The following is a 15,215-nucleotide window of genomic DNA, read 5'->3' as shown; positions in this document are numbered from 1 at the left end:
TGGTTAAGTTTACAGTTTTCATGAAATTGAAATCAGTTTGGTTTAGATTTCTCAACTTTGATGCAAATAGAATATGAGATCAGTTTAGTTTTGTAGTTTAACCATGGTTTGTAAATCTTTTATGTTGTAACTTTGTGAGCAAAACTTACACTAAATGGAATTCTTAACAGGTTAATTCACAAATCTAACCACATTCATCCATGTATGTTTTGTAGCTCCAGAGGTAATACTGTATGGAATTAATTCACTTATTTATAGATAATTTTATCCTTCTCTATGGATAAAACCAAACATTGGCGATTTAATCACATTCATTCTTTACAACATCAATAGGTTTTCTGCCCTTGAAAATCTGTTATACTGGAAGCTTTGGGTTCACTGCTCATTAGGATGTCTACAGTATCAATGTGTCCATTTACTGCAGCCTTGTGTAATGGTGTTATTCCATCACAATCAACTGCCAAAGGATCTGCCCCATGTTGCAAGAGTAAACTCACAATATTTGCATGGCCCATATATGCAGCTCTGTGCAGTGGGGTGGCTCTGCTGGATTTGGTGGCGACATTCACATCAGCATGATGGTCAAGCAATGTCTGACATACTTGGATGTGCCCATTTCTGCAGGCATAGTGCAAAGCGGTAAAGCCCGACTTGTCAGCTTTGTTAACTACTAATCCGCCACTCAAAGCTAATTTATGTTCGACACCTAAGTTATCTCCAGTTTGAGCAGATGTCCATATCCCCTTTTCAAAGCCTAATTCGTCTAGGGTTTGATGTTCTGATGGGTTGGAGACTTCAATGTGGCATTTGCAACTTGGTGATTCTTTGCAACTATGGACGCCGCTATGTTCAGACATATTTCATACAAAGTTTATTACAATATTAAAACTCAACATAACTACACGTTCAACAATTTCCGCGCTAAATTTCTGATGCATTTATTTAACTTTTGAAAGCTATAAGAACATTAGAGCTAGCAAATTTTTAACTAAGCTCTGGGAGAGTCATTTTTAACATCACAAAATTATTCAATATTTTTCTGCCACTGCTAACACTGGAATTATTGATCAAATATAAGGATCAATGTGTTTTATAACAGTAGAAACAAAATGATATGCATGGCAAAAATAAGTTCCCTGGGCTTGTAATAAAATAAAATATTTTCACTACAGTGAGGAAAAAATTACTTGATAACTTTAATTTAATGTACTTTATAAATTATTAAAATAAAAGATCGACAAAGAGCTGGAACCGAACGCTGTTGAAACTGGACTATAAGTTTATATGTAAATATGTATCTACTAAAGTTATGGGTTTAAAGCTAAGAATAATATTAATTCCTCTGTCATATAAAAAGTGTAGACTAATAAACACAAACAATTTATTTTTAAACAATAAAGTGTTACAATAAATCAATTATATTTCTTTATAACTATTGAATTATTGAATTGTTCTAAATTAGAATAATTGTGAACTTAAAATTCGAGTTATTTCAATAAAATTTATTGCATTAAATATAATGGGAAATAACTCTTACTCTAACGACACGCTTATATACCTAATATTATTATTACACTCGAAAAAATAAAAATAAAAAAATAAAAACATGTATTATTCAATTTATGTGTGTTTTTGTCTTTATTTTGTTCTTTTCCTGCTAAGTATTTTTATTATGTCTTTAATTTATTCTAATGTGTGTTGTCAGACCCCGTCAGATCTCACGCAAGTGTCAACTATGTCAGTACAATACACGTAACAGACACTCGCGATAAGGTTAGGCTTGTCAGGACATGATCTAAAGGAAGTTGATATTTTTATAGAAAAAGGTATGTTATCGGCAACTCAAACACCTGACTAACCAAACATAAAACTGTGTATAATATGCAGCCTTTCACCAAACAAATTTGTTGAATTTATAACTTAGGAATAATGCACACATGTATGTCTTTATAAAAAGTGTTTCAAGCATAAACATGTATTAACTATGGAATGGTTTATAGTGTCTCGCTAACAATAAATATGTTTTCATATACACGATTTATTAGAATGTTGTGAAGATAACATGAAGATGTATACTTTTAATACCAGCATACTCCATTCTAAATGAACAATACCTTGTTGGGATCTTACAAAAAATGTACATTGCTAATACCAACTCAGTCCTTCCTAAATGAACGCTAATGCTTGGCGGTCATCATTCTGAAATGTACATATTATTTACAGAATAAAGGGTAGGTTTTGTGTGTGTGTGTGTGTGTGTCGGGGGGGGGGGGGTTGTATCCAGTGTTTCTTCCAGACTTTTTTTCTCCGATGGGGCACTTGAAATCTTCGGGGGGCGGTGAATTTTCTTCGGGGGGGGGGGGGGCGGACACTGTTAAAAGTATATATTTTCTATATAACTTATATAAATTTCATTTCGTTCGGGGGGGGGAGGGGCGGTAAAAATTTTTCGGGGGGGCTAGGCCCCCCCCCCCCCCCGAAGAGAGATTCCTGGAAGAAACTGGTTGTATCCTGGAACATTAGTGCTTTGCTATTTCTGAAAGATAAAAGTTATAAATTTGAATATAATAATACAAGTGGTGGGTTATAGTAAACTTTATCTTAGCGAATTTGGCTCCAAAAAGTTGGTATTAGTTATACATGAAATATACATGAAACACAATATAATATACACAATACGTGATCATTAGCATTCCCACTTTTCAAGTTTTCGATTTGCACCCCTCCTCTCGAGTTTTTCTCTATATATTTTGCTATTTTTTGCCTTGGTGTCACCCTTCTAAATGGTGTCACCCGGTGCGGTCCGCACCCCCCCCCCCCCCTCGCTACGCCCCTGAGTTAGGGATATAATTAGTATTGTTAGTTGGGATTTAAGTGGGAATAAAGGTAAATAACTGCATGCAGATTAAATAACTCACTATAAAACTTGTTTGCTTCCCCTATAGGTGGAGAAAGAGTGAAAAACAAATACGACTTATGTGGGTTTCCCCGTGTCAGAGAGAAACATACTGACTGTGCATACAAGTATGAGACAAGAAAATTTAGAATTAAAATAAATTATAAACATAATCAATAAGAGGTTATTGACATTTATTTTCTGTCTACCCGACTCAAACCTAAAACATTAAAGGAATGAGATTAGTGTAGAATGGGCAGATACTTAGGTTGTAATTATGTCACCAAGTCTTTTGGTAACTACTGCTCGGAATATGGCATCTATGTCAGTGTCGCTGTACGTCTTTGATTCAAATTTACTTTTGTTTCTCGTGGTCCATACTGTCTGTCTAAAAATAGCTGTAGCGTTAATTGTATTGTCATTGTCTGTTTTATTATTGGATTTGTGTATGTAGTTTAGGGTGATTGCTTTGTTTAAGGTGTATCTGTATTGGAAGTTTCTAAAATTGATCCTAGGGTTTGTCTGGCTTTTAGTAGTGTTGGGCATTCTAAGTATATGTGTTTTTCTGTTTCTTGTTTATTATTACCCGTATAGCGGTCCTAAAAAAGCATTGACAAAGCAAAAAAAGCATCAAATGGTAGGCGGATATATTTTGCACTGTTCAGTTTATTTTGATATTGCTTTTTTAATTCTTCAGATATAGTTGTCGAGATAAATATGATAATACATATTTCTGGATCAGAAATAGTTTCCAAAATATAAACATAAAACCAGGATATATCTCAAACGTTCTTCTGTCATTGTCAATTGTGTTGTCTCTATCAACATGTGGCTAGTATGGATTTTTTTGTTTTTATTTTATTAAACATATCCCCCCCCCCGCCCCGCCCCCCCCCCCATCCTGTCCCAACTGTCACATATCGCCACAAAAAGCCAGATGTTCACATCTAAAAAGACGTTGAGTTTGCTATATCTAAAAAGGTCTGGGTCCCTGATGTCATTAAGTCATTATTGCAGAACATGTGAAATGGTTGAGTTTGGGTCCCTGATTTCATTAAGCCATTATTGCTGATCATGTGAAACGGTTGAATTTGGGTCCATGATTTCATTAAGCTTTTTAAAACTATTGTTTTAAACAGAATAAAATTGATCAGCCTGCTTCCTAACATCTTAGTAGCATTATATTAGTGGTGTAATATATACTTGTTTAAAAGAGAACACCCCTGGAATTATAAAATCGTTTATCGTCAAAGGTGTTTGTGTGTAGCAGAATTAAAGTTCGAAAGTAAAGAAAATAAAACATAAAACAATAAAAAATTAGAACTAAGCATATCGGTTAGCGTTATTTCAGCTAATGTTAGCTATTATTAGACTATAATTTGAACTCACAAATCGAGTGTATAGAGAATACATGCATTATGTCCAAAAAACATAACCTCAGAAAAATGAGTTTATAATATTCCATTAAATAGTGCTAAATATTTTGTTTAAACATTGTATTATCAACAATATAACTAGAAATGTACATCGATTTCACAAAAAAACTGACATACTGCATTTGTCCTTAATACACTTGACATGCTGAGTATACGATTATTACCCATACACAGTGTAGGCCTATAGCAAAATATAAGATAATTATAAACATCTAAAAAAGTAAAATACGCTTCAATTGTGTCAACCGCGATGCATACAGAAGATATCGCAAGCAAGATGCATAGTACTTTACAATTTAAAAAAAAAACACAATTTGGAAACAAAATGTAACAACCGTTTTTAAAAAAAAATGTGGTACCAAAAGTACCCAGACACATATTTCCTTATTTCCAAAAGTGCTTAATTACGTGCTAACCTTGTTTTAGTAATTCGTTATAGTCATTGTTTTATTTTTAAAGCTATACATAATTAAGCGAGAAAAAGGTGATGCTTATTTTTCAGTACTAACGTTTTTAGCATGACACACGTATGCAAGTATAATAAAACATAAGATAACATTAAAACAAGCGCGTGTTAGTGAAACAGAAGCCACATGCACTGTGTGCGAAACCAATTAGTTGACAGGGTGATAGGCCAAGTACATGGCATAATATAAAAACTGCTAAACCAAACATAAGCAAATAGGTGTCATCTTCTGTTGGAATATTTGTTTTTAATTACAATCAAGACTCTTTATAATCTTAAACAATATACGCTTATAACAACACACAGAAGAAGAAATTAAACAGAGAATAAAAAGTAAAGAACGAAATAAGGACAAACCACAAAATCGGTGAATAATTCAGGTTGTCTTTTTAAAATAAAATGCGAATGATATAATTAGTAAATTGGCATGTCGTCAGTGTAAGAGTTATTTCCCATATAGTTACTATAATTAAGTTGATTGAACTAACTAAAATTTTATTTTCCATTTCTTTTAATTTAGCAACATTCAAAGATTTAAAGGTAAAAAAGAAAGTTAATCTTTCTTGTGTAAGATTTTATTGTGCACAAAAAAATGGTTGTGTCTGATAGTCTGCAAATTTTTTTTACGTCAGAGTGCCTAATATTATTCTAAGCATTAAGTATAAATCATAAACCAATTTCTTTGACAGATTTATTTTTTAAGACTATCTAACAGTTAACTTTGAACAATGTTTGCCGTTCAATGTAGATTGCAGATTTATTATAATACCTTTTAACGAAATAAAATGCATGTCTAAATGAAATATTATTTTTACAAAGATGTATTGGTCCTCAACAGCCGATAATGGAAAGTTGAATACTAAATCGAACAAACTGATGTTGTATCTTACAAGTGTTATTATTATAACACCAAACTAAAGCAACGGTAGACACACTATTAAACAAGGAATTAGCTACATTTACCTTAACGTTCAATAATATTTGTGTTTTAAAAATGACATTAACAATATTAAATATGACATATTACACATTTTTATCTAACGTCTTGTGCATTTTGCTTATGGTTCTGTTGAACTAAAATTTGAAAGAGCTTCTGATGTAGTAAGAACAGAGACAAGATATATCAAAATCTAGTCAATACGCACCTCTCTAAGCAAACATAATTGCATTTCCTTCATTTCGGCAGTCATATTTGTTGCCATGGTAACTGGACACGGGTTAAAACACAAGACAACGACACCGTAGTCTTATATTATGTCGATGTCTTTTAACTAAGCCGTACAGAACTACCATAATAAACAAATCATTTTTTTTTTCTTACAACATACATGCAATTAGCAGCGTAATAGTGTATTGTCTAAGTGTTAGCTTTAGTATTTCAGTGTTTGTCATTGGCTTGTGAGCACGGATAGAGATTCACAAGAGTAAATCTTATTTCTGACATTTAATTGACCTTGTAAGTAGGTCACCAACTTATCGTTCTCATACTTGCCAGATGGCATTTTTCTTGTTACAAACGTAATGAGAATATTAAAATTAGCATAACATTTTAGCTAAACGTTGTGTATCAAAGAAGGAAAAAAAACAAACTATGATATTCTGCATTAAGATTTACTCGTCTATATCCCTTATACATTTAGTGCATTACAATAAAAATAGAGGAGGGGGGGGGTTGCGGTTGATAATAGAATTACTACGAAAATGTAGACGCTAAGTGACTAAGACAAAAAGGGTGAAAATAAGCCCTGCTTCTGCAAAATATCAAGAGAGATAAACATTCTAGGACAGGTTTCAATAAAACATCTGAATAACCTAGTTGTTACATTGTAAGGATTAGGCTATGTCTTTACAACAAATACATTGCTAAAAGCACAACTTGAAATCTAGCATCCATTCAACGAGCCAGCACACAACACAGTATAAAATGTCTAGACCTGAACGAGGCAGTAAAAATACATCTATGAATATCTCTTGAACGACAACCTACAGCGACCACACTAACTTAAGTTTTGTATTATATCCAGTCATTTTATATGTACACACAATAATATACAAAACATCTCTCTATAGTATGTTTGAATACTACAGTACTATAACTACATTGTTTGAGTAATAGGGAAATAATCATGTAATGTTTTATTTTACCCGTTTCGAATGTACACACATGATCTCAACATACATAATCTCAGACGAAATAAATAACACACACACACACACACATATATATATATATATATATATATATATATATATATATATATATATATATATATATATATCGGTACACTATCGGTAATATTTAGGGCGATGTTCATCGTATTTTATTGTATTGATTATTACAAGTAGCAAGTGCGTTTTCATTTAGTTTTCTAACCATTATAATCATGTCTGGTAAAAGAGCTTGTAAAACTTAGCAACACATTAACAATAACACTAATCCTCTAGCTTTGATAAATCATACACACGCTTTTAATAACACAAAATACCAGTCAAGATTACAGACAATAAAATTATGTTATATGTTATATGTTATAATTGTATATCTAGCCATTGGTCAAGTCTGAATGAACCAATGAGGATGACCCATTGACTAACCAAAGAGAGTCACGTGACAAACACCAAACACACATCAGTGGATGTAATTTACATCGCAAAACACAATAAAACAAATAAAATATTTACCCACGTGACGTATACCTTTAAACATAAATCAGTCACTAATAAGTTGAAACATAAAGACACCATGCCCACCTGATCAAAAAGAAATCAATCACTAATAAGTTCAAACATAAAGACACCATGACCAACTGATCAAAAAGAAATCAATCACTAATAAGTTCAAACATAAAGACACCATGACCAACTGATCAAAAAGAAATCAATACCCACCTGAACAAAAAGAAATCAATCACTAATAAGTTGAAACATAAAGACACCATGATCCACTGATCAAAAAGAAATCAACCACTAATAAGTTGAAATATAAAGACACCATGCCCACTTGGCCAAAAAGAAATCAACCACTAATAAGTTGAAACATAAAGACACCATGACCAACTCATCAAAAAGAAATCAACCACTAATAAGTTGAAACATAAAGACAGCATGCCCACCTGATCAAAAAGAAATCAACCACTAATAAGTTAAAACATAAAGACAACATGCCCACCTGATCAAAAAGAAATCAACCACTAATAAGTTGAAACATAAAGACACCATGCCTACCTGTTCACAAAATTAACTAATCCACCACAGAACAGATTTCAAAACTAAAACAGATTACGTTTATACTATTTTTAAAAATATTAAATAGTACTTATTAACGTCTAACTACAATAACTTTCTAGATTGAAAACGCCAACATCTATTTGACAAACATTGGACGCAAGGAATGACTATAAATTACATGAATTCATACGTCTTGTAATCCTTCATTTAATTTTTTCTTTTCAGTTTTCTCATTCAAGTCGTGTCAGTTGATACATCTAATCTCTAAGAAACATATAATGTTAACACAGTTTTATCTATGATAATTAAATTTCACTTTCAATTTCACATTTTGCATTGAATGTCTTATATAGTTAAGTGACAAATCATTTCAACAAAAGTTGTAAACAAATATATAGGTGTATTCCCTTAGCGCTTTTATAAATTGACATGGGAAACAACTCAAACTAACAAAAAGTTAAATATATTAATTTTTTTTAACAATATACTTTAGTTCAACTGAGCTCAGTTCAATTCATGACATCTAACCCACATTGTTACAAAAACAAAACCAACGGCCTGATCATTCAGTATATTTAAGCATATTAATTTAGGAGATGACTGGTTCTGATATTGTTTATGTTCAAGTCACATTTATCTTAAGAAACATCATCCGAAAATTTAAGACCTGGTACATTTATTTTTAATTTACCACAGTAACCTCGGGGACAGCATCTTCATATAGAAGATGTATTGCAGCAATTATGTTTTTAACGAAAAAATCAAATGACGCTTGGGTAAATACTCTTTTTTTATCAATAAAACAAATAACATCAGCAAGTGTATGTGTAATCTAGTATGTAAAATAATAAGTAAAATAAAATATCAAATTTAAAAAAAATTGATGTAAACGAAATCAAAAGACTTATTATATTCATGTAGTTATGTTAGTATGAAGAGAGAGGAAATCCGTCGGGGATGAATAATAATAATGGAATGTAATATATTAAGAACATAAATAAGGAAGTGAAGAAATGTAAGGGCACGGTGCGATGTTTGGGTGGGGGGGGGGGTCATGAGGACAGGGCGATAAAAGGATAGGGGAGTGTTGAGATGAGACTACAGGGGCAGTGATGCGTGTCCTGAGCGGTTCGGTGTTATGCTTTGTAAGATGTGTGTTACTTTTGTTGGATGTGAGTTAGGGGAGGGGAGACAAACGTTAAGAGGTCCGTAAGATTCACTCGGTTTTTTTTTTAAATCTTTTTTTTTATTCCCCCAAACTTGAATAAATGTGTTGAATCTAGACTTTGCTTGTTTATACCGCAGTTTAAAGGGAGTTATAAAAGTTATACAAGTGGATATAAACATACATTAATGGATAGATACGAGAGAAGAATACAATTCGATACGAATTTTTTTTTTTAAATGTATGACTGACTGTAATGCTTGGTTAAACGGTCGAATATATAATGACAAATATATTTTTTTAATAACACAGTTTTTATTATCAGTCTGTGAGGGCTGATACAGATTTACTATAGTAATACTTCTTTCTGACATGTAGCATGATTTAATTCATATAAGATGGTTAACTTCAACATACGTCTAATACATGTTATGCGAACGGGAACATACATCTAATACAATCAAAGTTGATCGTTGTAAAGTATAATACCGTGTGTATTATTTCATCTAGGCCGTTAGGATCTACCGCTGTAAGCAAACACATTTCTTAGGCAGAGACTTATACTTTACGGTTTGTTTTCCACCTTATCCACTGAATGCTGTTGTTGTCACACTTAGGTATGTACACTTTGTTTAGTGAATTCAAAAGGTAGCATATTCAAGCAGCCAACGAAGAAAAACTATGAATCTTATTAAAACTATCGAATCGAAGTGTTCAAGCTATGGGGTAGTTTATCTTGTGTCGCTAAAATCTTAGTCAGACAATAAACCTACTATGTTTTCATAGAAACGTATTTTTTTTAGATTATTTTCAAATAATAGTTATAGAGATATCTAAGAGATATATAGAGTTATCTAACATTAGAACTCTAGGGGAAGGGCACACGTAATACAAAGGATTATTATATTGAACTAGAGGCGTCGCTAGGCGAGGGCGGGGGTGCAAATTGCACCGGGTGATAACATTAAGGGGGGGGGGGGGTGACACCAAGACAAAAAAATGCAAGATGTAGAAGAAATATATATTTTTCGAGTTCAATGAGTGGTTCATTAGAGTTAAAAATTATTTTAAGGACATAATTACAATCCTAACGAGGGAGGGATGGGTTACACCATGACGTTAACATGCAAGCTATAGAGAAAACAACGCTACACCCAGCTGTATTAACATGTAGACTATAGACAAAACATTATTGGTATTAGATGTGAGCACTTTAAAATTGTACCGGGGGGGGGGGGCAATATATTCAAAATAAGGGGGGTGACACCATAAGTTGCCACACCGGGTAACACCCAACCTGGCGTTGCCACTGACTGAAACTGATGGAATACACGTTAAACTGCTTTCGATAGGGCAGACGTTAGATGTCCCATAAGAGTGTATTCCTAAGCTATATTTGAACTTGCTTGTTTATTTTTCGTAGTGGTTTTAAAGTTATGAAATGCAGCGGGCCGATTTAGCATGCAATTAATGTTATTTTGGTAGTTGTCCATTTAACAATCGATGGGTCTAGTATTTAAAGAAGCATTTTTTTTGTCAAATCTAACATGTTTTAAAGGTCTATTGTAGAAATGAAGACAATTTAAAATGCACCCATTTAAGGGGAACATCACCCAAGATAAATTCCCAATTATTCTAATTTTTTATTTTCATGTTTTCATTCTGTGTATAATATTTTTTCTATGTTTTGATGTGTTATTTGAATTGTGAATGTTGGAGTGTCAAATCGGTGGCTAACTATTTCAATGTTGATGTTAAGCCCAGAAATATTAAACACTTTTGTTTTATTTCATAAAACTAATATATTCATTTAGCATAATCGTTATATCAAGCTATCCGTCGCATTTTACAATACTGGCTATAAATGCAATAAAAAAAATCATAAAAAACGTTTTAATAACAAGCTTTTATGTAATAATGCAGTAAAAAGTAGAAAATAAATTATAGACTGCGTATTGTCCTAAATTGTTTGCTTCTAAGATTTTTTGAAGGTATTTGTGAGCTACACGGTCGAAAGCTTTTTCTTGATCTAAATTTAGTATGCATGCTTGAGTGTTTTTCTCGTGTGTGTAGTGGAAGATGTCTATAATTAAGTGATTGTGATTTTGTATGTTACTACCTGTGATGTTGCATTATTGATCTACATTTATAATTTTATGCAAGTGTGGTTCAATTTTGGAGACTAAAGCTTTGGTTAGGATTTTGGAATCAGTGTTTAAGAGAGATACAGGTCTATAGTTTTGGGTTAGTTTAGGATTGGTTATGGGTTTGCGTATTAATGTTATGTATGATCTGTTGAAATTTTCGTGGCATTGTTCTAGCAGAAACATTTCTCTAAAGGTAGCTAAAAGGAGGGGAGTTAGGTCGGCTGAAAAGACTTTTAAAAATTGCTTTGTATGTTGAGGGTTATGATTGTAAGGTAACTTACACTGCTTTTAACACCTGGTCTGCCTTAGTCTGTTTTTGGATTAGTGGAGGCGGTGTAAAAGTTTTCCTTTTTGTTGTGGTTCTTTCCTTTGTCGTTAGGCGTGTTGGGGTTGGTCGTGTAGGGCTATAGATGGTGTCGGTTTCAATGATGTGTTCATTTTCTTTGCTATGAAAACTATCTTTTTACTTTCTCGTATATACGAAGTATAGAGAAAGTCTTGTAATCGTGCAAAAAAAACGAGATTTTTACAAATCTCGACGTTTTACACCTCACTGATACGGAAAAACATAATATTGCAATCTTGTCCGTATGTCTGTGTGTGTGTCTGTGTGTGTGTTTGTGTGTGTGTAACCTTGAGTTATGTTACAGCTAGGTTGATGAAATTTCGTATATATGTATTTTATCAAAATTGTAGATACGTATAAACTTTTGAGCGATTTCCGATAACCAGAAGTGGTATTTTTTCTACTTTGATTTTTTCAAAAGCGTATAACGTGAGTATTATTTCAAATAGATATATGAAATTTCACATGTAAGTAAAAGATCTAATTATCTACCTTTTGTAAAAATTTGAGTAATTTCCATTGACTGGAAGTACTAATTTACGTTATTTCCGATTTCTCAAAAAACGCATGTAAATTTATAAAGTACTGATAATATTGCGCACTATTATGCACATTTCATTTGGCGTTCACTTGGTGTGCAATTCTTTTTTCTATGAGATTTTATTCTATTTTAAAAACTTTTAGTATTTAAAATGGAGTTCCCATTTCCTGTTATTTTATATAAAAATATTCGAGAAAGTTTTGGGGAGATCACTCCCGATTTATTTATTTTTTTCCGTGAAGGCTTATTTCTTTTTCCCTGAACTTTTGTCCATTCATCTTCTGTGGTAGAGGCTGTAGCTGTAGCTGATTCTTGAGCTGGTTCTTGGGCTGGTTCAATTTTAGCGGCGTCGTCAGACACATCTTCGCTGTCGTCAATAAGTAGATCATTGTAGTAATAAGTTCCTTCGTTGTCTATATATATATATATATATATATATATATATATATATATATATATATATATATATATTGTATCTCTCCCTTACATAGAGGCTTCGGCAGGCGGCCGGTCCATGTTTGGTTGTGCCACAAACGGGGCATATCGACCTCCTGCCGTTGAGTTGTAGTAACAGGGTGTAGGTTTCCCCACCGAATTCTAGGTCAATGTAATGGGGTAGATCCTTTAGGGGAGCGTTTGGGCTGAAATCGACTGCCCACTTGTCGCTTTTGCCAATTTTGAGAGTTGACAAAATTGTGCCTGGTTCTGATATTTCAATCATGATTTTGTTGATCATAATGGTAGGGGGGTACCCATTTTGGGTGACCCCTCTGGCCATTTTTATCCACATGCAACAGCAACATGCTACTACAATAATCTGAATGTTCACATATCACTGCCAGATGTAGAGAGTTATACATTTCATCAGAGTTTAGTGAGACAAACCATTCGCTTGGTTTCCCTAAGTTGTAGACATTAATAATTTGAGAACGGTTTATGTTCAGTTCACAAGTAAACAGATCCTCTAAGATAAACTCATCGAGTCGACGTTCTTTTTTTCCTTTAATCACCACACGTAATGTGTTTTTGGGATACCGCCCAGGTGCAGACCCCGTAAGCGTGATTTTTTTGAAGAGTGTACTTACAGGTACAGGTACATGGACCGTTCTCTCCATTTGCAACACATCTCCGGTTTCTTTCCCACTTTGAAGAACATTTACAGTTTCATTTGAATTTTGTTAATTGTAAAGTTGTTTATTTGTATCTTTTACTACTCTTTACAGTGTCAAGATTGTTGTAAACTAATGAGTTTTTATTTACCTGAATGATTAATATAAATATGACTGCAAATGTGTGATATAGATAATGCACTAAAATATTTAAATACCGTATATTTAGTAAGTTTGCATAATTTGGATATTATGCTTTCTTGTATTTGTTCATGTCCAATTCTAATTAAATAACATTTCAATATAATGTTTTCTTTTCTTTACAGATGTTTTTGTTTAAAGAAGTAATTTAATAATTAAGTCTAGAGTGCAACTTTTTTGAGATCTTGGCATTTATAAACAAGCATTAATTTTACTTAATGCAATCATAAAATCAATAACTTTGGTTAAGTTTACAGTTTTCATGAAATTGAAATCAGTTTGGTTTAGATTTCTCAACTTTGATGCAAATAGAATATGAGATCAGTTTAGTTTTGTAGTTTAACCATGGTTTGTAAATCTTTTATGTTGTAACTTTGTGAGCAAAACTTACACTAAATGGAATTCTTAACAGGTTAATTCACAAATCTAACCACATTCATCCATGTATGTTTTGTAGCTCCAGAGGTAATACTGTATGGAATTAATTCACTTATTTATAGATAATTTTATCCTTCTCTATGGATAAAACCAAACATTGGCGATTTAATCACATTCATTCTTTACAACATCAATAGGTTTTCTGCCCTTGAAAATCTGTTATACTGGAAGCTTTGGGTTCACTGCTCATTAGGATGTCTACAGTATCAATGTGTCCATTTACTGCAGCCTTGTGTAATGGTGTTATTCCATCACAATCAACTGCCAAAGGATCTGCCCCATGTTGCAAGAGTAAACTCACAATATTTGCATGGCCCATATATGCAGCTCTGTGCAGTGGGGTGGCTCTGCTGGATTTGGTGGCGACATTCACATCAGCATGATGGTCAAGCAATGTCTGACATACTTGGATGTGCCCATTTCTGCAGGCATAGTGCAAAGCGGTAAAGCCCGACTTGTCAGCTTTGTTAACTACTAATCCGCCACTCAAAGCTAATTTATGTTCGACACCTAAGTTATCTCCAGTTTGAGCAGATGTCCATATCCCCTTTTCAAAGCCTAATTCGTCTAGGGTTTGATGTTCTGATGGGTTGGAGACTTCAATGTGGCATTTGCAACTTGGTGATTCTTTGCAACTATGGACGCCGCTATGTTCAGACATATTTCATACAAAGTTTATTACAATATTAAAACTCAACATAACTACACGTTCAACAATTTCCGCGCTAAATTTCTGATGCATTTATTTAACTTTTGAAAGCTATAAGAACATTAGAGCTAGCAAATTTTTAACTAAGCTCTGGGAGAGTCATTTTTAACATCACAAAATTATTCAATATTTTTCTGCCACTGCTAACACTGGAATTATTGATCAAATATAAGGATCAATGTGTTTTATAACAGTAGAAACAAAATGATATGCATGGCAAAAATAAGTTCCCTGGGCTTGTAATAAAATAAAATATTTTCACTACAGTGAGGAAAAAATTACTTGATAACTTTAATTTAATGTACTTTATAAATTATTAAAATAAAAGATCGACAAAGAGCTGGAACCGAACGCTGTTGAAACTGGACTATAAGTTTATATGTAAATATGTATCTACTAAAGTTATGGGTTTAAAGCTAAGAATAATATTAATTCCTCTGTCATATAAAAAGTGTAGACTAATAAACACAAACAATTTATTTTTAAACAATAAAGTGTTACAATAAATCAATTATATTTCTTTATAACTATTG

The 15,215-nt window shown here is 32.8% G+C and overlaps 2 pseudogenes; both read right to left on the bottom strand.

Annotated features, from left to right (window-relative positions):
* Positions 1–301: 301 nt before the first annotated feature.
* On the bottom strand, positions 302–857 carry LOC131936699 (ankyrin repeat domain-containing protein 39-like; annotated as a pseudogene).
* A 13,221-nt stretch (positions 858–14,078) lies between these two features.
* Positions 14,079–14,634, bottom strand: LOC131936698 (ankyrin repeat domain-containing protein 39-like; annotated as a pseudogene).
* Between the last annotated feature and the right edge of the window lie 581 nt (positions 14,635–15,215).

This window comes from Physella acuta, unplaced genomic scaffold (genome assembly GCF_028476545.2).
Source record: "Physella acuta isolate Inbredline_101_S28 unplaced genomic scaffold, ASM2847654v3 ptg000185l, whole genome shotgun sequence".
In the NCBI taxonomy this organism is placed as follows: Eukaryota; Metazoa; Mollusca; class Gastropoda; family Physidae; genus Physella; species Physella acuta.
Note: the sequence above shows the minus strand (reverse complement) of the source record. Positions and strands in the feature narration are given on the sequence as shown.